Source organism: Oryctolagus cuniculus, chromosome 10 (assembly GCF_051225735.1).
Source record: "Oryctolagus cuniculus isolate XC-2025 breed Fujian yellow rabbit chromosome 10, ASM5122573v1, whole genome shotgun sequence".
In the NCBI taxonomy this organism is placed as follows: domain Eukaryota; kingdom Metazoa; phylum Chordata; class Mammalia; order Lagomorpha; family Leporidae; genus Oryctolagus; species Oryctolagus cuniculus.
The window spans coordinates 79,155,778-79,180,568 of record NC_142876.1 but is presented as its reverse complement, the minus strand read 5'-3'; the positions used below and the strand labels follow the sequence as shown (position 1 = coordinate 79,180,568).

The 24,791-nt window shown below is 48.2% G+C and overlaps 1 protein-coding gene across 5 annotated transcripts in view; it reads right to left on the bottom strand.

Annotated features, from left to right (window-relative positions):
- The window catches only part of FOXP1 (forkhead box P1), a 465,689-nt gene extending 443,433 nt beyond the window's left edge, over positions 1-22,256 (bottom strand). For 2 of the 5 annotated variants that reach the window (XM_070050577.2, XM_051852212.3), the window contains exon 1: positions 22,102-22,256. The gene's annotated coding sequence lies outside the window, so the exon portion shown is untranslated. Of the gene's footprint in view, positions 1-389; positions 571-21,703; positions 21,951-22,101 lie in introns of those variants that run through there. The other 3 variants (XM_089305427.1, XM_017343958.4, XM_089305428.1) reach the window with 2 other exon arrangements.
- Positions 22,257-24,791: the final 2,535 nt, after the last annotated feature.

The window sequence follows — 24,791 nt, the reverse complement described above, 5'->3', positions numbered from 1 at the left end:
TGACCAGAGGCTACAGCAGCAAAAAGAAGGGGACGAGAGAAGTGCAAATGGCATAAACACAGAAGGGTCTGTAGCAATTTTACCTACAGGTCATCAGCTGGGGTCTCTGCCCGTCTCAGGTGTAAGGATGTGCCCTTTGGTCCTGGAGTCTCCCTTACTCAAAAAACTCTGACATTTAGAATTTTACTTTTTCTTAGAAAAGCTTACCTAGACCTCACATGCTTCTCTGGTTACACATAAAAGAAGCTCCACTCACATCCACATTATCTTTAGTTATCAACTCCCCTGCTGCACACTGCCCCTTGGGTACTTACAGTTCAAAAGTTCAAAAAGGTTTTTGAAAATAAACCAAGAAAGAAAACAGGCACCGATTCCTGTTTGGAACTTACACTCTCGTGCCTCCCAGCATTCTCCAGACGATGGATCAAGAGGGATGATAAAAGGTGGGGTGTGCAGCAGCAGCAGCAGCAGCAGGGGGAGAGGATCAGTCAGTGGGGACGGCCTTTCTCCCACTGCCTGAGAAACCCTGGTGTCCCCGGCAGCTGTCAGGTCTGCGCCTGGGAGACGCACATGTCACACCTCGGGAGGAAGAGGCGCAGAAGCTCAGAGGCTCGTTCACCCAGAAGCCCTTCCTCCCGTTTCTTCTCATATTTTTCTCGTCTCTTATTCTATTTATATTTGCTGTTGCTCTGAACGCTCCTCTCCGAGTTTCACTTAGCTTCTTGAAAGTGGGCAGTAAGAGTACAAAAACAAGCCTGCGCGCGGGACACCCTTGGCTGGGGCTCTGGGGTGTCTGCTCGCACGCAGCCTAACGGGCTGAAGCCTCCCCTCTCTTAATTTCTTGCCAGGTGCGACAACACACAAGGCTCTTGCCAATCCACACAGAGGGACACCTCGAGTCAGATGAATGACCGAGTGCACAGGACACAAACGTGAACCTGTCCGTTGGATGAACCCAGGACCTAACAGACCATTACTTCCCCCCCGCCGGCATGCTGCAGGCCAGGTGGCACAGGCAGCTCCCTCACTCCCACCTCCTTAGCAGCTGTAAACTCCTTAAGGGAAGAAGGGACACGGACACACCTTTCTCACCTGGCGTGGCAGCGGCCCCTGAACTGGGGCTCAGAGAACCTTCCCAAGGGCCGCTCTGTCCTAACAACTCATTTTCATGGTGTTTATTCTAAAGAAATTCTTTTGCATGCCAAAGATGTTTACTGTGGTTAAAAAAATAAAATTAAAAATGTCCATCAACAGGGGAATGAATAAGCACAAATCACTGTCGGATGACAGACTTGCGCTGTGCAGACTTGTAGGAGGGTGAGCCAGATCTGTGCGTGTCAACACGACGCCCTTTTCAAAGTCACGGCTGAACAAAGGAGAGCATGAAGGAGTTAGGAAACAATCCACGTTCATCCTAAACTTGTAAACTGACTTGCAAAGAACGCTGTCCACATAAAGGGATGTGTAAAAATGCGATGCAATGAGGCACCCCGGATTCCTAATGGACCACGCTTCTGAGATATCGGAAGATGAAAAGGTAAAGGAGATCTCAGCAGTAGTTGCCACATTTGACTTCTCCTAAATACACCTGGAAACAAAACAGGACAACATGTTCACCCCTGCTCATTGGGGGTGCAGGGGATACAGATGATGACAGCTCATCCTTGTACTCTCCTTTAACTTACACACGCCTTGGGCTCCCCACCCACCCTCTTCCCTGCCGATTTTCCTCCTGAAGATGGCTTGAAAACCACTCAAAGGCAGGCACTTAGCCCTGTGATTAAGATGTCAGTTAAGACGCCTACGCCCCACATCAGAGCACTAGGGGCAGAGGCCTGGCTGCAGCTCCTGAATCTAGTTGCTAATGCAGATCCTGAAGGTGGAGGCGACGGCCCAAGTAGTGTGGTCCCCAGCACCCATGTGGGAGACCTGGACTAAGTTCTGGCCTCCCAGTTTTGGCCCAGCCTAGTCCCAGCCATCGCAGGCATTTAGGGAGTACACCAGAAGATGGGCGTGCTCACCCTCTCTCCACCTCTGAAATAAATAAATAAATAAACGAATATAAACTTCAAAAAAGAAAACCCGCTCAATTGGGTTGCCTTTTTTTTTTTTTAAATTAGGTTGTCTTCAACATACACTTAGCCATGCATCCTCTTCATTAGATAAGAGATGCTATCAACAAAGCCAAATTAGTTTCTCCAAAGAGGAAGTTTAGTTTTTGTTTTTGTTTCTGGTTGAAATAGCCCAAGTTGGAACCCTTCCAATTCACAAAACCCCAGCATGTTCACATGTGGCCCGTGCACGTCTCCCTGCCTGACAAAATGACCACAAGCTGTTCTCAGTACCAGCTGGGAAGCGGAGGACCAGCCCCTGATGCACAACCAAACACTGGACAGGCCCTGAGAGCTGGAGACGGTGCTCTCAACCACTGTGGCTCCTCCTTGAAAACCCTCGGGTTGCTGACTGCTAAACTGCTACGGCAATCAGGGCCACAGAATATGAGACTGGGTCTGGTGTCACCGAAGGCTCCTATTGAGGTCACTGGTGAGAGGCCTTCAACAAGTACATGCAAAGCAGAATAAAAAGATATGTTTATCTTGGTGCAAACATTTTCAGGATGCATGCAGGTGTTTTTTTTTTTTTTTGTAGTATGCATTTGCCATGAACTTTATAAGACTTTTCCTTATATATGCCCCATCTTCATGGCATGAGTTTATTCTCACTTTGCTAAAGGGATAGGCCCTCAAAAGGTATAATTCCAAAGATGATAGATGCTGTGTGAAAAGTATTTCTAATACTAATTTAATTATATTATTTGCTTTCAATAATAGTAACACCCGTGATGACAAAAAAAAAAAAAATGTATTTCTAAAACTAAGGAGCCTTAAAGCAATGGTCTACAGACAAGTATCTTAAAGGAGGGGCGGGGGAAGGGAGGACGCCCAGGTCCCAGGTTCTTTCTGCTGGAAACAAGACTTGGTGGTGACTTCTGACACTGTTAACTTGTTTCCCAAGAGCGGCAGGGCGAAGGCGCAGGTTTTCTTAGTGACACTTGACCAGGCTTCTAAAAATGTTGTACAAAGGCCATTAAGTATAAAAAAGAAACATAATTGTTGACTTTAAATATGCAGGCAAAAGTCACAGTAAATAACAATAATTTGCTTGGAATATTGTTCCATACAGCATTTCACAGAAATCCAGCATACAATTTGTGCGAAAGTGCAGGCAAATTAATTGTATACTTTCACCTTCTCTTCTCAACTCATGTATGAGAAGAATAACATTTTGCCCCACGCGGGGACGCCCCATAGACTGCATAGGGTTTTGAAAAGAAGCTAATCAATAGTATCAACTGAACCTGAGATTAGATTAAATGGCAGACAGAGGCCCACAGCCTATAACTGTTAAGAACCATCATTCCTATGGCTTTCAACCTCCTTTTCCCTGACGGCAGGCAACAGGGCAATATGGCTTATCGTGCAGAGACTGAATCCGGGAGGAAATGCCACCCCCAGGCCCGGGACTGATGCGGGGAACAGTCTGTGAACTACCTCCAAAAGCTGCATTCCCACACATCTGCTTTGCCAGCCCTAGGGGGAGGCTGCCCTCCCCACCACACACACACACAGCCCAGCACAGCGGGCAACCAGCTGTGGTCCCAACCTCAGAGTGAGATGCAGGTTCAAGTCCAGGCTCTGGTGCCGACTGCCTGGGCAATGGTGGATGACTGACTGAACGTGGCTGATGCGTGCGTGCCACCTTCCACCATGGAACACTTATGATGAGAGAAGCCAGCTCAAGGCATATACAAAGTCTATACACCAGCGAGGCTCTCTGCTTCTCATATCTCATCCTGCGATCTGTGTATCCAATCATCTTTGGAAGAAGAGTAAAAGCAGTAACTGCCACTTACCGAGCAATTACCGTGTGAAACACACACATGCCCTTTCATGATCTGGGATGGTAAAGCCTTATGTAGATGTTCACAGCATCCCCATTTTACAGACAGGAAAACTGAGGCTAAAAGAACACCTTGCCTACTATCAGGAGCTGACATGAGGCAGAAGATGGATAGGAGGCCGGGTTTATCTGATGTCAAAGTTTAGACTCTAAGCCACTGTCCCACATCCCCAGCGGCTACCACAGTCACGTGGGGGACTGTCCTAGTCCAGGATATATTCCAGGCCAATTAAACTGTCATTTCTGGGGGTTGGGGGTCCGTACGTCATTTTTAACAATCATTCATTCATGTACTTATTCATGCATTCATGTGACTAACAGAGAACCAGAGCGAGCTGCCATCTGCTGGTCCACTCTCCAAATGCCCACAGTGGCTGGGACTGGGCCAGGGCTGAAGCCAGGAACCCAACCCCTTCAGCCATCACTGCTGCCTCCCGGGGTGTGCACTGGCGGGAAGCTGGAATCAGCAGCACAGCAGAGACTGAACCCCAGGCACCCCGGGGCAGCACGCAGGCGTCCCAGCTGATGTCTGCATTGACAGGCCAACAGCACATCATTTTTTAAAGCATTCCGACCTGCAGCTGCCGCAGTCACCATCCATACACCACCAGGCAGGCAGCCCTTCCCTGATGTATTGTGTTTTGTGTCTCGTTGTTGTAACTAATTACCTAACAGTTTCAAAACACACAGGTGCGTTACTGTACACGTCCGGGGCTCCTAAGTCTGCAGTGGGTGCGAGGGGGCGGAAGCCCTCGTGTCCCCAGGCCTGCATTCCTTCTAGGGCAAGATCTGCTTCCCGCACTTTCCCAGCTCCTAGAGGCCACGTGTGTCCTCCACCCACAGCACTTCCTCCACTCCCAACGTCTGCAGTGTTGAGCTCAGTCCTTCTCCGGGCTCTCCTCCTTCAATCCCTTACGGTTCCATTGGCTCCCTCTCTCCCCACCCCACCACGGTCCAGGCCAATCTCCTCATCGCAAGCCTTCTCCTGTGCTGTGCCACTTCTCAGACTCCCGGCTTCCAGGAACTCAGACGGCGACTTTGTTGAGGGGCACTGTTCTGTCTCCCACACCTGACTATCCGGCCTTCAGCTCCGGATCAAGGCTGAGGTGACACGTTCCGGGGGTGACCTGAAAGTGTGCGTCTCCGCGTACAAGCCTCCTGCTTGCTTCAAAGTCTTACAGGGAGTATTCCATTCCACCCTGTATTTAGGTACCAAGTGCAGTGCTTGAAACCCGGAAGGTGCCCCATAGGTGTTCGGGAAGGAAGGAAGGAAGGAAGGGAGGCAGGGAGGGAGAGAGGGAGACAGGCAGGGAGGGAGGAAGGAAGGAGAGATTGAGGGAGGGAGGGAAACAAACTTGCCCTTGTCCCTGCACAACATTTCACACTGGAAATGCTATCATGTTCAATAAGGGAAGACACAGCCAGTGTTGCTTCTAATTGGATTGTCACGTGAGAGGACTCGCTCTGCTCTCACATGGGGAGCGACAAGGCACCCCACTTCCCTAGCACACAGAAGCCTGCCTCTAATTCCACAAGGGCTTGGAAGGAGCATGTCCTTAGCTTCCACTGTCATTGCCAGTGGCCACTGCACAAGCAAACTGCTTTCAGCAGGCTGTGCTTCACTGGGTTCGTGCACTGGGTTGTTCTTTGGGAGGGGGCACTTATTTAAAAAAAAAAATCAAGCTTCTAATCCTCAAAAAGACTAAAATAGTTTCATCCTTTCATAACCTGTCATCACGCATGTTTCTCTAAAATTAAACACATATGGCTCAAGCCAGAGTTACATTATGCACCATATTATGTAATTATCTTTTCAATTTATTACTCCTCAAAATAGAAAAAGATTAGCCCATGTTTCTTAAGTCTGAGTAAACATATGGCCTGAGGATTGTAAATGACACCCTATCTTTAAAAGAAGTTCCAAGACTAAACAACACACAATACTCCCTTCGGAAAGGCCATATGCGGTATCAGGGTTGTGAGATACAGGAGGTGCATGTGTGTGTGTGTGTGTGTGTACATCTTTTTGCTTTCTGGCCATATCTCCGATGCCATGAAATATTCCTGTTGGCAGATGATAAACAGCACAAAAATAGGGATCCAAAAAAAAAAATTCTCCATTTCCTATTAGCTTAGTGCACTTGGGTCCTGTTAATCCCGATGGACAAGCTTGCAACTATCCGGGTGTTCCCACAAGGACTGTCACTCAGGAGCCCTGTGCCGGCTGCCCGGACAGCCGTGGACATGCCACTCACTCTTGGTGGGGCCCAGTGGGTAGGACCTCCTTTGAGATGCTCCTGCCAGTCCCTGGCCTCCTCCTCCCACTCAGAAGAGAGCGGTCAGGCAGCCACTGTGGTGCCAGGTACTCTGCAAGTTCCCAGCAGTGAAGGGGCTGACAGCGTCCCTGTCATCGAAACCTTTCTTCAAGGAGTGTTTGCAACTTGAAGACGTTTAATCCACCACAGGCGGAAATGTGCGCATGGCGCTGCCAAGCATAAAGGAACTAGTTCAGAGACAATTCAAACTCGAACCGGTCTAATTGTTTATTGCGCATTCAGGGGTATCAGAAATGGAGCGTGTGAGTGTGTGCCGATGCCTTCATGCTCCCCTTAGCTCGAAGGGGTGCATTTAAAGTCATTAAGAGCGAACAGGTTGAAAACCAGCTAATCAGGCTTGCACAGGGCCGTCACCACGAGCACAAGGTCAGAGGCTTCTTAAATACACCTTGTGCTGTGGCTGTCCAGCGGGAAATCATGCACTGCAGACAATTTTTCACAAGAAAATAGAGCTCCCCATGGGTCAGTACCAACAATTTGCCAGGGTGCTGCAAAGCAAATTTTAAGAACAGAGCATCTGGGTTTCCCATGCGGGCCTGGTTCCTGGCTTCAGATTGGCCCAGCTCCAGCCATTGCAACCATCTGGGGAGTGAACCAGCAGATGCAAGATTTATCTCTCCCTCTCTCCCTCCCTCCCTCTTTCTGCCTATGACTCTCTGTAACCCAGCCTTTCAAATAAATGAATAAATCTTTAAATAAAAAAAAGCATCTGATACCACTTTATTGACCAAAGTGGGAGCTTTTAGATGAGATAGTAAAGCAGTTCAAGGATGTTTTGGGGTGGCATGAGACCAGAGTCACTCATCTTCAGATCCTAAAGGCAATTCTTCCCATTGCTGTAGATGGGTAACTAGAGGTGGGCGGAAGGGGGCTGGGTGCAGGTGCAGAGAGTCAGAGTCTCAGCCTACCCTACCCATTCCCTGGGCTTAGACTGTGGTCCCCCCACCCATTCCCAGGACTGAGACTGTGTGGTCCATTAAAAATAAATCACCAAGTTGGCTAGAAAAATATTTAACTTAGAGGCAGAATTGCAGAACAACTGGGTGGGTGGGTGGGTAAGGGGAGAGGCACTGTGTTTACTACATCTTTTGAGCCAGAAATGCCATCACTGGGTTATCTGGCACTCATCCCTAATACAGGTGAACAGTGACATTCCCCAGAGAAACCTGTGATGGGCCAATCCGGAGGGGACCTGCTACTGCACAGTAATATGGGCAGTGGGGCCTCTAGGCGACCTGCAGACTCTCAAGGCAGGGCCTCTGCACCTGCTGTGCCCCTCCCCTCCCAGAACTCGCTCTTTGTCTCAGGAACCCACATGGCCCCTGGGGACATACTCTCCTCTTCTTCCTTAGCCTTTCTAGTTAGAGGCAGCCCACTTCTCACTTGCACTCTGATCTCTTTTCTCCATACCATTTGCCATCCTGAGACACATCATATGTATGCTGATTTCCTAGCTCCTTCTAGGAGGTGAGCACCGTAAGATCGGGAAGTGACTGTGTCCCCCTGCTGGGTGCCCAATGTAAGAAATGGTGTCTGGGAAGTAACCAGCACTGAGATACTTGGTGAGTGAGCAGTGAGTGCTTTCCTATCACAGCTTTGGGTCCTCCTCGGCAAGCAGCAGGCCAGAAGAAGTTAATCTGCTCATTGCTGTACAACTACACTGAGCCTCACCAAATCTTTTCAATGAAGACAGAAGTCTTAGTCTAAACTACCAAGATAAAGTAAGTTTACTTTGGTGCAAAGAATTTTGAAATCCACGCATATGAGGGGTTGCCAAAAAGTTCAAAGATGCCTATTATCAAAGAACCATGCATGAAAATCAAGAGACCTCAGGCTATTTTGAGGCTAACAATGAGAAGTTCAAACAAAAGCTTTTGAAGGAAAAGCAATATGGCCCAGTAGTTATATATTAACTCTGGGGTCAGACCACCTGGTTGAGTCTCACTTCCTCTCCTGAAAAGCCACGTGGCCTGGCAGGTTACTTCATCTCTCAGCCCAGTGCCCTTGCCTTTAAAACCCAGCCCACAACACAACTTACTCCTCCGAGTCATGGGGAGGGCACACAGAGGCCCTTAAAATAAGCGCAGTGCCTGGCACAACATGATGCTCACTATTGGGCTTGCAAGTTATTTCCCATTACAGAAAAGCAAACAGCTAAGAGCCTGAAAGAGGATTTTAAGTCACTGTTGATCTTTAGATATTTTCTCTGAATCAATTGTGCACATTTTTTTAAATGAGAAAGTTTGTTTCAATATCTCAGCCATTTACAATATTTGTAAATTGCCAGTGGGTTATTCTTTAAATTTCGATTTTGTTCAACTCCAAGAAATTATGGTGTACTTCAAGTTGCAGCTTATCTTCATTTCTCTAAGATTTATGTATTTGAAAGGCAGAATGAAAAGAGGCAAAGGGCAATCTTCTGTCTACTGAGTCACTCCCCAATGGACTCGAGTAGCCAGGTCTCCCGCATGGGTGGCAGGGGCTCGAGTACTTGGACCATCTCATGCTGCTTCCCAGGCATGGTGGGACCAGCTAGATGGGAAGCCCAGAGACGCTCTGGCTGGAACAGGCACTTTCTGATGCAATTGTATTCACTTTCCTTGCCAAGTGGTGCATCCTTGTGCCTGCGTAGCCAAAGAGGCAGCCATAGGTTCTTAAAATGGCCTGCCCCCATCTACCCACTGTCTTGTGTGTCCTCCCAAAGAAATTATGAACCAAACGTCACTGCTGACACACATAGCCACGACGGTCCTCGGAGATCTCTGTGTGTCTGACGCCGCGCTGAGGTAGGATCTCCGGTGGGAGCATCAGCAATGCAACTGGAACACGCTTTGTGCAGTGACCCTTTCACTTGTCAAAGTGGAAAGAACCGTCCCATTTTTGTCCTTTGCGTGAAGAAAGCAACAAATGTCTTCTTCCCCAGAATAAACATTTTTATAGGGCTTTTCTTAAGAAAGGCTGGTGTTTGTCTATTTTCTCACCTACCACTCAGCGCCGAATGCCTCATCACGTGCGGCTTCACACGCACGCGGCACACAAACAGGCCAGCCACTTATTGCAAGGACGCAGCTGATCAGCGCTTGCAGTAGACCGTGTTCAAAGACAAGACAATTAACCCACTTTGAGGGGTTCAACAAGATACACACAAAGCATCCATGATTATACTTTGTACATGAGACATCTGCAAATTTGTAGCCCCTTGCTCCACCGTTTCTTTTTCATGCTTTTGTTCCATCTCCCCCTCCAGAAGAGACCAAGCTGTTGAGGATTTGCAGCAGAGGCCTGATCTCTGCCCTGTTTTCTCAGGCCCACGAGACGCTGTCAGGCGGCAGGCAGAGCCTGTGACAGGGACTGGCCCCCCAGAAGCAGCAGCAATGAAGTCCTCCTCCTGTGTGGCAGAGAGAACCAACTTTTGAATGAGGGGACCCTCAGTGCCCATTCTGCCTCTGTCACTTTGAGCTGTGATCCTAGCAAAGTTACTGAATCTCTAACAGCCTTAATTTCTTCGTCAAAAACCTGAGGTTCTGGCAGCAGGAAATAGCGCTTTCCATCCCACCAATTTACAGACAGAGTAAGTGAGAAAACAAACACTGAAATGCCCAACACTGTGACTGATACACAGGGTCTGCATGGAAAATGGGCACTATGAAGAAGCTGCAGATGGATTTCAAAGTGGGCTTTTCTGCATGAAAATAAACTTCTCTTTTAATTCCATTTTTCCATGAACTTTCTGAAGTGCCCTTGTATGTAAATGCCCCAAAGTTGCAGAAAATTACGGGCTAATTTTCTCACTATTGCCAAGTAGAGCAGTTACTGCCTTGCTCTGTGGCACTTGTCTCCCTCCTACAGTCTTTGTAACGACCTGTCTTCTGGACAAATCATTGCTTCTTCTGTCTGGCAGTCTATTCAAACTCCATGGGATCTTCATTCCCAAGGGGTAGGCTGCACAAAGCAGGGGACCTGGAGCACCTAGACCTGGCCTTGCACCTGCAGCAAGTCATTCACTGTCCCTCGTGTCTCAGCAGCCTTGCTGGGAATGCCACCAGGGCTCCAGAGAACTCTCTCTCAAACCGCCTTCTGCCCTAGGGTGGGGCTAAGACAGGTTTATGGGACTGAAGAGCCTTTTGTATTCAGGGGCACTTCCTGATCAAAGTGGGCCCCCAGGCCTTTTCTGCCTTGATCTTGATGCTATGAGTCTGTTAAGGAGGTAAAAACAACACAGTATTCTGGCCAAGGTGGGCTGGACCAAGGACTGGAACATAAAGCCAAAGACAACCACAAACAGGGCACAAGCAAGCCCAGCTACCCTTTGAAGTGAATGTTGACCAAGAGGGCTACAGCATGCTGAAAACTTCAAAATGATGCAACTGCATGCTCTCTTTGCACAAGCAGAAACAAAAGGCACCAGGAAAAAGAATGGTCCTTCATACCCCAAGCAAGATGGGGCCCATCCTTTACCTCCAGTGAACTCCATGGGACCAACCCCCATTTCTGCGTCCCTGCCCACTGGGTGCCCAGGCACCACCACAACTCAAAAGTCTGCATAAATTTAAAAAAAAAAAGGACAAGGTAAAATAAACATATTTGAGGTTGATTATGTTGATCTAATTAAGAATATTGTCCTGCTTCATATAGGATAACCTGCTTCATATAGGATAATGCGCCACCTGTGCACACACTTAGTAAGGGTAGGAAATGAAGGTAGGATTTTCAGTAGGTGCTTTGTCTTGTGATGTATAGGAACAACTGTCCAAATTCATACACAGGACTCCATTTCTTTGAAAACACGTGGAGACAGAGGGAAGAGTCAATCAAACAAACCAACCAATTAGCTACTTCGACACATACAAACAATACTCAACCAACAATGATCTGACAGTACACCCATATGACACATGCTGTGCTGCTGTTAGTGTATGTACATATACAACCATACAGCAAGATAAGGCCCTGTATTGTGGTGCAGTGGGTTACACCTCCACCTGCAATGCCAGCATCCCACATGAGCACCAGTTCAAGCCCTGGCTCTCCCAATTCTGATCCATCTTCCTGCTCATGCACCTAGGAAAGCAACAGAATATGGCTCAAGTGTTTGGGTCCCTGCCACCCATATGGGAGACCCAGACGGAGTTCCAGGTTCCTGGTTTCAGCCTGGCCCAGACCTGGCCACTGTGGCCTTCTGGGGAGTGAACCAGACGACGGGAGATCTCTTTCTTTGTCACTCTGCTTTTCAAATATCAATGTTTTAAAGGAAACAATATAGCAAGATGTTGTAAGTATGTGTGCAGGCACACATAGATACAAACTCCCAGGCACCGCGCCCACACACACACACACACACACACACATTGGACTTTCACTGCTTGTTTGATTTCCATCTTTGGGTCCTCCTATGGGTCCCCCCCACAACACTTTACAACAAAAATATCAAGACGATGAGACAAACTGAAAAGACTACAGGGGGAATGTTCACGCGGCAAACTCTCAAGAGTTGTTACCATTCAACATTGATTCCCGTGCCTTACCTCTCTGCATCTATTTTGGTTTTTGACAAATATCAGAGGAAGTTCCACAGTATATTGTAAAGGAAAAAGACCAGCTACCAAACAGCATGTACAGTATGACCTCACTTATAAAAATATAGATGGGTGGGTACGCTCACATGCCTAGACCAAACAATGGAAGGAAATACCACAAAATGTTACTAGAAACCACTTTTACATCTTTTTTCCTCATTCAATATACATATGATACATATATGTATATTTCTTCTCTCTGTCATCTTTTTGGGCAATCGGCATCTATTCCTTGTGAAATCAACAGAAATGGAATTAAGGGAAGCAGACAAGGGTACCAGGAGTGACGCCAGGTCGGGGCTGGGGGTGGGGGTGGGTACAGGACACAAAAGGAAATAGCCATAGCCATCGAAACGATGGGACTTTTTAAAAGTGTGCAAAAATGAAATTAAAGGACAAGTTTATTTTGGTGCCAAACATTTTGAAACCCATGCATTGTTTTTCCGTGAACTTCCCGAAGACCCCTGGGCCACCCCTGGCCTAGGCTGTGCGAACTCAGCTGCAGGTTAAAGGCACCTATGGGATGGCTGGCGGCCTGTCCTGCAGCCATCCAAGTCATTTAGCGTCAGATTAACTACTTTTCAGATGGAGTTGGAAAACAATTTCCAATCGCCTCCCGGAGACTGTCGGCCAAACGTGCCGGGGGTTTCCTGTTTCCAGACGCTCTATTTTGGCCAGCTGTCATAAACAATCCACCACGTCAGGTTTCCAATGCACAAGTTCGACAGGGCCACAGTCCTTTGCCTCCACACCCAGCTCAGCGCCTTCTCATCACAATGCACTTGGTCAGCGTCCACCTGGGCCCCAGCCTCCGGCGTGGGAATGCAAGGAAACCCTAGCCATGGATGGGCTGCCCAGGTGGGGAGCACTTTCCGCAGCCCACACTTCGTTGACGTGGTCCCTAGTCTTCTCTCTTCCCATCAGCACACTTGTCTGCCCAATTGAGGACTAGCTGGGTACGATTTAGAGTAAAAAATGGGGAATCAATGGGAGAAACTGCCTCTGTTGCCAGGAATACTCTGACAGCAGTCCTCAGAACCCTGTGGACAAGCCCCAGCCCTTGTTGGAGGGCAGGAAGCTGACAGAGCAAGCTAGAGGACCTGCAGCCCAGAGACTCTTAGGCACCTGTTTCAAGCTTTGCCTAGAAAGACTGGGTGCACTGATAATGTCGGGGGTACAGAGCAAGCTAAATAAAAATGCTAACTTTGGTCAGGCCCCAACATTTTAAAATAGCATTTAAATACATCAGTGGAATCTCATAGCTCCAAAGGTTGGTTTTCAAATCTTGCGCCTGACTTCCCTTTAATAATCCACAGCCATGTTCTCACTCGAAACACTATGTTTTCCAGGCAGTTTGTTACTGTTGTTTGTTTAAAGTATCAATCAAAAGGTACACTCAAAGTAGATTATAATCACACTCCATGAGAAATGCAGGTACCTTAGAAGTTACCTCTTTCAGAGCTGTCCCTCCTACCCCCCCACATGGGTCCAAAGGGGTCAATATTGGCCTAAATACATGTACCATAGACCACCTCTTGGAAATTCACAAGCCACATGTCTGTATCAGAGGCTGTGAGATGGTCTCAATAATAATTAAAAAAAAACAGCCCAAACAGGTTTGCCCAGAGAATCTTTGATTTTTTTCACAGATTGATTATCTCTTTAAAGTTCCATGGTGGGGGGAAAAACTGGGAAATTATGATCTCAGTGATCTGAAAGAATAAAGCATGCTCAATATCTTTCAATACAAAATAATTTATAAATTAGAACTTTCACTCCTATTGATAACAAAAGATGTTTCAAGTACCCATAAAGCCATGTAAGCTTTATAAGATGCAGACATATAAACATGTTTTTGAACTCAGGTCTTTGATGTGAGAGCCAATATTTATACGAATAAAACTAGAATGTCAGACCCAGAATGAACTTAGATACCAAGAAATCCAGCTCTCTTGTTTCACAGAGGACACTGAAGCTGAGAGATTTAAGTACCTCTTACACAATCATAGGGGCAGGAATGGCCCTGTAACACATGCAAACAGAACAGAGAAACACAGACAGACGGACTGACAGACATATTATTAGGAAGTCTATGTATAAGCAGAACAGAACTGAAAAACTGAGTTTTTTTTTTTTTTCCTATTACAGCCTTTAGGATCTGGTGTTTGGGTCTTTGGCTATAAAACAGACATGACCACAAACTGCCCTTAACACCACAAAACACATCATCATCCCCTCAAAGAGAGCCTCAGTACTGTAGCATAAAGAGGACTTTAAAAAACTGATAAAGCAAACCACTTAAAGAGTAACCACTTGGTTGGTAACTAAACCATTTGCTTTGGTTTTAAAATAGGACTTCAAAGGCTCTCAATAATAGAAAGGGAAGACTTCAGCATCTTTCATCACAGGAGCTAGAGAGCAACTACCATGGCTACTTGCTGAAGAAGTATTTACAAAGTGTCTACTTTGTGCTTGGAAACCAGAAAACACCTGCACTGAGAGAGTTACATTCTTGCCTTTCAGAGCCTGGGAGCAGACAGGCATCAATTAAAATAGAAACAAAGATACCAGTAAAACAAGGATGCCACAAAAGTGAATTCAAAGGCACCAGGAGGAAAATGTAAGAGGGATGCTGACACAGGCAGGCAGGCCAGGGAAGACTTCCCTAAGGATGGAATGGTTGAGTTACAAACTGAAGGACAGGAAAGGCAGAAGGAACGGCATGTGCCAAGACCCCGTGGCACCACCAGAAAGCAGAGTAAGATATAACGGGATGGCTACAGCAGAGATATGGGTGGCATAGAAGGAGAGGGTGGCAAAGAAGAAGAGATAGAATTCCCACCATGAAGGATGTGCCAATCCCGTCACAGAACTCTCGCTATCATAAGGGTAGTGGGAGGCCAGCGAAGGGACTTGCACCTGTGAACAAATAAGTAGGACACGATCTCATTTGCATGTTGAAAACATCACTCAGGCTGATGAATGGAGAGCAGATATGAGTAAGATCAGTCAGTCCAACCGTATTCACTGGATCCCTGGTACATGCATAAAATGAAAGGAGGCCCTGGCAGACTGCTTGGAGCAGCTCTGCAAACCCACGTCAGACAACAGGTGGAGCCGAGGCGGGGGAGAGCGTGCTCGCGAGTCAAGTGGCACAGACTGCAGCAGCCTTGGGGCTCAGCTCTGTGGTCCACAGGATGCAAATCAACAGTGGGAGCCCCAACCTCACCCACCATGGAATTTACAGATGGTTTATTCCGGCATCTGTTTCTTGTTGGCACTGTGCCACCGTTATTGATTTCAGACTCCCAATTATCTCTGTATTTGAGCTTGTGGGCTAAGACGTGTAAGACCCGGCACCAAAACCCAAACCGGAAACCATTCCAAGTTGTCCTCCTAAAAATGAGCACAGTGCTTCTGGACTATCTTCTTCAACAGATGCTAAGGATGGCAGAGAGAAATAATAGACCATCCACACAAGATTTTAATACCACTACGGAGCTTTCTAAAGACCACATGGAGCTCCTGTGATTTTTTTTTTTTTTTTTCACATCTGAGACAATCTTGAAGTATTACGTTCCCAGCTTTCAGGAGACAAAAAATTGACTGCATTTCTTATGGAGCTCAATTCTTTTCCTTCAAAGGACAGGAAATGGTTAAGGCATCATTTCATTTCTCTCTGCAGATCTACAAATGGGGCCGGGCATCTCGGCTGGCCCTGGACTAGCGCAAGTTTGGACAGAGCTGAGGCTGTTGGGTTTAATTTGGCCAAATAAAGGAACTCTCAACCCAGTGAGCATTTGGTCGGCAGAGCCGATTCTCTTCCTCTTGCAGATTGAGGACACCAGCAGTACTGTTTAGAAAAACTGGCAATGCTGTTTAGACAAACAGCCCCGAGAAGGCAGACTGTGGATAGGAAATGTGGTCTGTTGCACTGTTATCCTCATTTTTTTCCCCCTTCTTCCTTCCCTCATGAGCGCTTTTCATGTAATTTTTACTCACGAAGTTGCCAGTGTTAATTTCTACAGGCCAAATTTGGCTCACTCATTCCTTGCCAATTCCACAGTCAAATTCTGTGTGCTGGTGGTGTGTGTGTGTGTGTGTGTGTGTGTGTACGGGCATGCATGCATGTATGTGCGGATGCATTTCTACTGAATTGCACCTGCAGCCAGAGAGATTTCTATGACCACAGACACGAGAAGAATGTGGGCAGTATCACACTTGGACATCTCCAATGACTTGGGTATCTCCAATGACAAAATCTGTCTCTATTAGCAAAAATAATCAAACCCTCTGAGCTGGCACAAGGTTCCACTCAGCAAGGCGTGCGTGCGGGTGCCCACAGCAGCTTTGTGAGGGTGTGTCAGTGCAGCCACAGAAAGGCCATTTGTACACTCTCCTGCACAGGAAAACAGGACAAGAGGTCCGGCAGAATTTTCTGGAATTCTTCCTCATGGGCTTTATAACATAAATATACCTTCATTTATGAGAGCTGGGGTCAGAAAGCAAGGGCAAAGAAAAAATGTCGAGCCGGCGCCGTGGCTCAATAGGCTAATCCTCCACCTTGCGGCGCCGGCAAACCGGGTTCTAGTCCCGGTTGGGGCGCCGGATTCTGTCCCGGTTGCCCCTCTTCCAGGCCAGCTCTCTGCTATAGCCAGGGAGTGCAGTGGAGGATGGCCCAGGTGCTTGGGCCCTGCACCCCATGGGAGACCAGGAAAAGCACCTGGCTCCTGGCTCCTGCCAGGATCAGCGCGGTGCGCCGGCTGCAGCGGCGGCCATTGGAGGGTGAACCAGCGGCAAAAAGGAAGACCTTTCTCTCTCTGACTCTCTCTCTCACTGTCCACTCTGCCTGTCAAAAAAAAAAAAAAAAGAAAAAAGAAAAAAGAAAAAAGAAAAAATGTCAACCGGTTTTCTTTTTGAACTTTCTAGAATATACTAATTCAAGGCTGGTTCTTTTTCCATTATTGTTTAGTAGTGGATTTTATCATCCGGTCAAAAGAGCTAAGAGAGGAAGACATTAGCGTATTTTCTTATGGCCACCTCAGATCCAAACACTACTGTTCACTACTAAAAACCCCAATGTAGGATATATAAACTCTGAAGCAAGAGGTTCGCTGGTAGTAAGTGTCAGCTCATTGTGAAGAGTTAAGAAAACATCTACCCGGGTGCAGTGATGAAGATACCTGCAGCCTATCCTGGAGCACCTTGTTCAAGTCCTGGCTCAGCTTCAGACCCCAACTTCCTGCTAATGTGCATCCTGAGGGGCAACAGATGCTATCCAAGTACTCAGGTCTCTGAAACCCATGTGGGATACACAGAAAGAATCCCAGGCTCCTGGCATCAGCCTGGCACAGCCCCAGTGTTGTGGGCATGGAGGGGGGTGAATAAAATGGATGAAAGTTATCTCTCTCTCTCTCTCTCTCTCTCTCTCTCTGCCCTCCTTCCCTCCCTCCCTCTTGCATGAATAAAAAATAAAATTTAAATAAAGCATCTACTCAATAACTTATATATTTTCCAAAACATTATGTGGCTTAAGAATGTAAAAATCCATTCAAAGGGAAAGGACAGTGAAAGGGAACCAGCATCAGCGCTACAGCTTCTGGCCTCGGAGACAGAAGCGTAAAGAAAATAACCCAGAGATGCTCACGGAGGTTGCAGGCCCTGTAAAACCAGGCTGGTCTTCCTTAAGGTGATCTAACACCTGCCCTTGACAGGTAGGACAGAAACTGGTTCTCCAAGAACATTTTTAGTCTCAACCAGCAGTGAGATAAGGGCAATGACCTTTAGAGACCGGTCTCTTAATTTGCCACATCATTTGCAAACTGACTCAGAGGTTTTTGGTCTAAGTCAGCATTTACCAAAGTGCGCTGCAAATACCCTGGATGGTGTGTGTGATGGCTTTAGCTGGCAAATGGATGAGAACACGAACACACATACACACATACACACACATGCACACACACACACACTGTCAATAACTAGGCATTTATTTTTACAGTGTTCTTTCCATTGATACTAGTATACTATTTAATGGCCAAAATTTTAAAGTTTCCTTTTATGAAGAATGCTGCTAAATAAAAATAAACAGAAACTTAAAAAGAAATTCAAAGAACAAACATTAAGCATCCCAAATCTTTTATCAAGATGTGGCAAAAATGAAGGTGTGGAGTCTGACAAGCAATTGTTTAGGTGTTTAAAGAGGTGATGTGGAAGACGATGAAGCTACTGTCAGAGCAAATCCTGGCGCTAATTCCTCCAGGAGGCTGCAGGGGCCATGTCACCGCTCTGAGCTGCACAGCGCTCCTCTTTGGGAGTGGCTGAATCACGTCTACCATAGAACTCCTTAAAATGATAAATATATATACATATGCATACGTGTAAACACTGTCAAAACATAAGTACACACACGCATGCACATGCACAGGTATTTTTCATATATGTAGTGGGCAGAACCAGAATGCACCCAGGATGGTGGTGGGTTGAAAAGGAAAATGAGCAAGAGCTACCGGGAATAAAGCAGCTGCCCCCAGACCCCTGAGCCTCCACCTGCCATCCTGACCAGCATCAGCAGGTGAACTCACAGGTCTTTGAGTTCCTTTATTCCCCCTGGAGTACAACGACGTTACTTTCCCACGAAGCCTCCTCCAGAGGAGACTGGGGACACCTATGTCTCAAAGGATGCTACCGGTGTGCAAAGGTCAGATACACCAGAGGAAAACTTGTCACCGTCACTCTCAACATTAGCAGAGACCTGAGCAATGCAACCTTTGGGAAAAACCCACTGAGAACAAGCAAAGGGAGAATGGAGCAGCAGCAGAAAGAATCTCCTCCCTGAATTCTGACATCAGGATAAAAAAAAATTTTTTTAAACAAATTCAAGGTGAATTTAGCTAGGCGAGACCATCCTCTACCCTCAGGTAAATTTACGTCCTGCTCATAATTTCAGGAAACAGAACAAAGCTCCACATAGTTTCAATATTTTTTCTGGGCTAGGGCAATGTAGTTATCTTTTTATTCAATAAGGCAACCAAAATTGCATGTGTTTCCCAACGACTCTGGAATTGATACAATCTGACAGTTTTTCAAAGAAGCATAAGTAGTGAGAGGGCCATCTCTCCAAGGCAGGACAATAAACTGCAGTCTGTCCTATTTTAAGAGAACCGCAATATGCAAACGGCGGTCGCCAGCCAACTCAGGACAGAGACACCTGCAGAATGAAGGGTTCACACTAGAAATAGAGGCTGCTGGTCTCAGGACCTCCTGCCCTTAGAGAGGCGAGCTCCACTCATCCTGCATCCGAGTGGTATGATGTCACCTAGCCACTGCCCAGAGCCCACTCTCAGAACGACAGACTTAGTCTTCAAACCATCACCACCTGTGCTGCTTCTCTGAAACAGAGCCAGGGCCCGGCTCATCCTGCCAGAAGCCCCGGAGACGGAGAAGAGTCTTCACTGGGGCGCCCTGGTTTCCTATTTCATCACCACATGCAATGCTCCCTTTTGCAATGTGCAAGTAACTCAGGCCCACTTTGGAAGGCAGCCTGCGGCCTCTGAGCCATGACCTGGACCCCGAGCGACTTCTGCGCTCACACGTTTGCACATCTCCGGGCGCCATGTGGGCACAGGAAACCTGCTCATTTCGGTCACGCTCCACAGCTTTCTAACACAAGTCAAAGACGACGCAAAAAGGAAATCAGAGCAGTCGAGGTGTTGGGGGGAGGGGAAGATGTAAGGGCCCTGGCACAGAGAAGCACGGAGTAGCATTGGCCTAAAGCTGAACTTCTCGACCAGCGGCCACTCTACCCCACCTCCCTTTTTGCTTCTAGCAAAACACAGCCCATCTAAAATGTTCTCGTTCTCCTCAAACCTTCACGTATGAGAATCACCTGGTGGCTGCAGGCCAGACGGACCTGATTCAGTGGCTCTGGTGAGGGCCCCGGCGTCTGCATTTCAACAAGCGCTTGCCGGATGTGGCTCTGCTGGCAGGGATGGCAGGGATGGCAGGGAGGGGCAGCCATGCTTTGGGTAGAGCACAGGTTGGGGTCCCTCCCCCACCAACCCATTCACTGCCCTTCTCACCCTGCGGGAGAGGTCAGGAGACCCCACAGTTGCCAACAGGTTTCCACGTGAGCAAGGCTCACGACCTGTTTCACATGAATGCGAAGCATGGAAAAATAATGGAAAAGAAAGCCAAGAAGAACCATCATCCAAGTTGCAACAAGTCCTTCCAATTAAACATGGAAGTCACTAATTGATATTGCTGTTGAGCTCCCACGCCTCTGGGACGGATCTACTGGCCAAACAAAACCATTAGCAGGAAGAGCAGGCGACTGCCCTCTCCCTGGGCCGTGCAACTGTTGGAAATGCTTTCATGCCTCTTGGAGTAGGAGTCACTTACAAATTAGGGCCGGTTCTCACACACACACACACACACACACACTCTCTCTCTCTCTCTCTCCTTTCAGAAAAGAGGAAAAAGTAAACCAGAAACCCAGTAAAATCACAGTGTCTAGGTTAAGTCACAAACTCATAATTTCCTCGGAGAAAACTAAAAGTTGTTCAGGATTGAGAAAGGAGCCACCCCAGGCCCAGGAGCCAGCCCCGGAAGCTGAGGCGGCTGCCTCCCCTGGGGCTGCAGGTGAGCGAGCCAGCCAGGTCAGATGTCAGCGCCTCTGATCCAGTGTCTGCAACACTTCCAAGCCGGGAGAGACACTGTCACATCTTCAAAGCTCTTTCCCAGGGTGAACTTCTGAATCCACACAACACCTGTGAGCGCTTCCTTCCCCAGGTGTTATTAAGCCCATTTTACAGATGAGGAAGCAAAGAGATTTGGCAGCTTTGCCGAACTCATCATGGTGCAAGTTCAGGCGCGCACCCAGCGGTGAGGAGGAGTCTGCAGGCTCCCACTCCCGGGACGGATGCGGCCCCTGGGATCCTCAGCCTGGACGCCTGCCAAGCACAAACACATCAGCCCTAAAGCTGTGCCCTGTGTCTCCCCTCACGAGCAGCTCCACGCAACACACATCCGGGACTAAGCCAGCGTCTGCTAACACCAACAGCAGCCTCCTGCCAGGTGCGTGCTACCGCATGCTTCTAGAACAGGCACAAAGCAGGCCTGAGGAAGAGCCCAAAGCCGAGGCAGCAGCCACAACGGAACCCGGCCAACGCGGGGCAGCCCCGGCTGGCCTGCGTGTGTGTAGTACACAGGTGCTAGTGCCCTGTCTCTTACCTCACGGAGCCCTCTTGCAACCCTGGCAAGAAAGAGCTACCCTGCCCCCTTCTACCTGCCGCTGAACTGAGCCCCAGACATCTTCAGTCCTGCTGAACTGCGAAATCTACGATTCCACTCTGTGGCCCAAAAGATATCCACCCGTCTCTATAGTCGCACTGCAGAGACGGATTTCTGTTGCTATCATTTCGGCCAGGACACGACCTTTTTTTCCAGGGGTAGCAGTATTCAGGGCTGAAGACGCCGGTCTTGGAAGCTAGCGGCTGGAAGCACGGCCACCTCCTCAGCAGTGGAACCCAAGTCCCACTTGGCCTCTCCAGTTCTAAGTAGGGTTACAGCCACCTTTTGCATGCTCCGGGTATGTGGCAGGTGCTGGGTGGCACAGTACTCATCACAACCCAGCAGCGTTCACAGTATATACAGGCCCAGAGCGCGCGCGCACACACACACACACACACACACACACCCCAGCAGAAGAGGATTCGTGTCTGGTTCCCTTGACCCCAAATCCAGTATATTTCCACCACACCACACACCACACCACACCACACACAGGTAGCGAACGCTTCTACAACAGTAGCGAAGGCCATTATGCCTACGCACCATAAACAGCGGCCACATTCCAAGGGCCGACCAAGGCAGCTGGTGTCACCACTGTGCTGGAGAACTGGTCCCGGGGGGTTCCAGCACCCCACCTTCACGGAGCTGGCTACTGGCAGACAGAGGCAGAGGACACAGCCCTTGCCTTCAACTCACCAATGGGAGAAACCAAACACTGCCAGCACACAACCCCCACCTGGTGTGGGAAGAGGTTGCAAGCCCAGCCTAAGAGGTGAGGAGTGGCTGAGAAGAAAGGGAAAAGTTTTTCTAGGCAGAGGGAAATGCATATGGCAGCTGCTAGGCTCCAAGTGTTTACGGAGCAAAAGATAAAAAGCACTATTCTGAATTTTTATTAATACACTAGGAATATCCTAACTTGCAAATGTCAGATAATGACTTACAAGGTGTCCTCATTTTACCGTGCTGAGCACAGATTGCGGTTTTCAAACTTCATTCCAAGGGGCCACTGCGGTGTGGGAGGTGGGGAGGAGAGGCCAACCGTGCTGAGCTGGAAGTCACCTGACAGCAAGCCGCGTCCTGGGCTCCGAGCAGGGGCTCTGGCAAAATAAGTGCTTAATAAGTATCTGCTGAATGAGAAAACAGGGAGCAGCAGCCTTCAACTCACGTCCTTAGGCAACCACAAGAACTCAGCTGTTGTTTATTTTAAACGTGGGGGGGCTCTAAGTAAGGTTTCATTTGGGCAAGGCAGCAAAACCACTTAAGAAAAAAAGAACCAAAAAAAGAACATCAGATTTATGAATATCTCTACATTTTCCCTCATTTCTTCCTCTACCATGACATCCATCCAACATGAGAGGCATTAAACCAGTCCTGCTCAAACCCTAGCCAAGTTCCAGGATCCCAACCACATACAACCATCCACGTAGTGCTCGGCCACATCAGTCAGTAGTGTGGCCCGCTCATGACCATAGCCAGAGGCCAGCTGGGTATGACCCACACCTGGCTTGTCCAGGTCTCTGCCCAGGGCTGAACTCGACACCTAAGCCTCGGATCACGCCAGCTCGCTGATCCCATGGGAGACTAACATCAGCGCCTCTTGACCCGAGAGCTAGGAAACGGGGAAGGAAGGTCTGAAGACTGAAAAGCTTCTACAAACACTGAGGACTCCTGCGAGGGGTCGTGGGAGGGAGTTCCCAACGCAAGCTCAACTCTCGACTGCAGGTAAGCTGTTTTCCTACTTAGGTTTGCCGCATCAATACGTAACTCACTAACTAATCTCCACGGCTTCGTCAGACGGCAGCCTCTCTCCCGCGGGAGACGTCAGGAAGGAAAGTGGAAATGGCGAGGCGTATAGTCATTATCCTCCAAGAATTCAGAGATGCATTTGATAAATTCTGTATGAGGCAAAGTGGGAAAGCGTTATCTGGGAGGACCAAAGTAAAATCCATCCACAGGGTAAATGCAGACCGGCTGAGCCAACTAAGGACGGTTCTGCTGAGAAGAGAAATTGTGTGTATATAGGAAAGAAAAGTGAAAACTTCGGGTCGAGTGTCAGAATCTTTCCGTTCCTCCAAGACACGCTCATCCCACTGCAGGCCCTTTGCACATGCTATCTCTTTGCTCTAAAATGCTCTTTCACAGTTCTATGCATGGTGTTCTCCTCCTCCTCTTACAAGGCCTCCCTTGCAAGGCCTCAGAAGTCCTTCTCTGACTACACATTCTAAAATAGCCTTCCTTCTTTCTGTGTCTGGTAAAACATCAGATGCATTTTTATGTAATCACCCCCATTTCTGCTTATGTGTTTCTTGGCTTACTTATTATGACTCTTCCCTTAATCGTCATAAAGGCAGAAACCACAGCTGTTTGGGTCACCGCCATATATCTCCTGTGGAATCCATGGATGTGGGATACATGAATTCATAAACGGGAAGAACACGGAGCAGGAGGAGGAAGCATCGCACAGACAGACACGTGGCCAGGGAAGTGCTGGTGATGGTGGAAGGAGGTGACGGAGAGGATCTGGTGGGAGCAAAGGGAACAACAGGAGTAAGATCAGCGAGAACCAGAAACCACGCTGCAGAGGAAGCAGGCGGGAGCTCACAGAAGGCCCGGAATGAATGCCAGCCAAGTGAAGGAGCCTGGACTCTCTGTTAAACAAAAGGAGCTCTTGAAGGTTCTGAGCAAACATGTGTAATGTGATTTGGGTTGCCCCAGCAGGAGCACGTGAGAACAGAGTTGCCAGCCACAGGCTACCGCTGTAATAGAGACAAAGCACAACAACGGCCTGGATGTGAGGAGCCCAGCAAGGAGAAGGCAAGCATAGGGGAGACAGACGTCACAGACTTTAGCAACTGCAGGTGCATGAGGAGCGAGGGGTGGAAGGGTAAGAAAGAAGACCTCCAGGTTCCAGGAATGACTGATGAGACAGTGGTGATGGAATGAACAGAAGCAGGCAATACGGAAGACGAGCAGATACAGGAGAAGGGATGGCAGATTCTACCCCAGATATGCCTATGCAGACATCCGAGGGCAAGGGGGATTCTTTGTGAAGATACCTTCCAGGAGGCTGAACGCAAGCCTGGAAGCACGAGAGACCGGTGTGAAGCAGGGATGTCCCAGAGTCCTGGAGATGAGCTTTACAGTAGAAGGAGGAAGAGGAGAGTGCAGAAAGGGCAAGTCAAGTCAGAAGAACGCCCACTCTCAGGCATCAGAATCACAGCTTTTGATCAAACTGGCAGAGACCGCGATGGGGATACAGCCTCTCTCCTGCTTTTGGTGAACAGACTGGCTGGCCCCATTCCACCTAATAGGACTGTGGCTCTCAGGGACAGCTTACAAGCAATTCTGCAAGTTGCCAGGTGCCTCCTGCCGGCCTACTCTCCGACTGGGACACTCCGTCAGGCCCTCTGGTTGTCGGTTTTAAAAATGTCCATGTCCCAACCACTTCCTGCTCTAACCAAATCCATCGAACAGTACAGATACGCATGCCAGTGCAAAATATGGCAGCAGTAAAAGTTGACAGAGCTAATTTTCAATTGTTTTGGCAAAACAGCTTGGTCCACCCCTTCGGGTTTGGAAAGCAGTCAGCTTATTAGCAGAGAACGGGCTGCTGTCTCTGCACGCGTCTTGC